We start from the raw sequence: 1,120 nt of genomic DNA, 5'->3' as shown, positions 1-1,120 counted from the left end.
TTTCCTTGCAAGTATGGCCCAATTTCTTTTTGTAGTCCGTCTCCGATAAGCTCACCTCTGCAGGTTCTGAGGCGAATTCGATTGATGACTCCAGCTGCCAGTTTCAAGAAGAAATCAAGCACATCAGCAAAGCTTCAGTTGCCACTTGCATTGCAGATTGTTTGGAATTGGATTCGGAATCTATTCGCTGCAATTTCAATAAAACTTCAGGAAAACTGATATTGAACTATGATAATGTAAACGGCTGTGTAACAAATGATATTATATTTCACAAAATAAGGCACTTCAATAGTTCCAGAAAGATGGATGCCCAAAATGTTATCTTCCGTTGAAAAACGCAAGTGTTAAACAGTTTTATGATGTGTTTATATCTATTTTATGCAACAGTATGTAGCTTACAAGGCACTTCTTGATATACGTAAATAAACAAACATTCCATAAAATAATGCTTAAATATTTTCAAGCTCTATTTAAGTTGAAACGCGAAGGGTCTCAGTTTGCGGGAAAAGGCTTTTCTATGCAACCAAAACTCCTGGTGTGAGTGAAAAATGAATGCAGCTGATACTTTGTAGCACGTTGGTATAGCGACGTTATTTTCCAAAAAGTCCATTTACGACGCTGGGTCTATGGCTTGTGGCATGATGTGGCCCAACACAAAGCATTGGCTGCCCAAGGATTACGACGAAGTCCGATGCATCATAGAGAGCTTACGTCAGTACATTTTTTATTCGCAAATTCATCCAAATAAAAACAGGCATCCTTGTTGATAGCTGAAAATATTCAAAATTTGAGGAAACTACGTTTGACAGTGTACAAGAGCGAGTGCAGCAAGGAGTTTTTCTTCTGCTCCACTGACACTCCCCGGTCGCTGCAAAAATCTTTCCTTGGTGCAGAGCTGAATGGAAACCAAACCACTGATGTGTTTCAAAACGGCACGTGCGCACATTTCGAGTTTAAACTTAAGGATAAGAAAGCCGTGGACGTCCGACTAAAAATTTCAAAATGTAAAGATTCAGCTTATTTGATATGCGAGCATGATAAATAAAATAATGGCGATGGCAGCGTCAGAGCATGGTGTACTATTATTGAGTTAAATGTATACCGTATTTAAAAAATATCG

At 38.7% G+C, this 1,120-nt stretch overlaps 1 long non-coding RNA gene across 1 annotated transcript; it reads left to right on the top strand.

Moving 5' to 3' along the window:
* On the top strand, positions 1-1,120 carry LOC135947233 (uncharacterized). The gene is made up of 3 exons (XR_010575608.1): positions 1-537; positions 606-711; positions 771-1,120. It is a non-coding gene; the product is annotated as an uncharacterized LOC135947233 (long non-coding RNA).

The sequence above is a fragment of the Cloeon dipterum genome, chromosome X (genome assembly GCF_949628265.1).
Source record: "Cloeon dipterum chromosome X, ieCloDipt1.1, whole genome shotgun sequence".
Taxonomy (NCBI): domain Eukaryota; kingdom Metazoa; phylum Arthropoda; class Insecta; order Ephemeroptera; family Baetidae; genus Cloeon; species Cloeon dipterum.
This window is presented reverse-complemented; position numbering and strand designations above follow the sequence as displayed.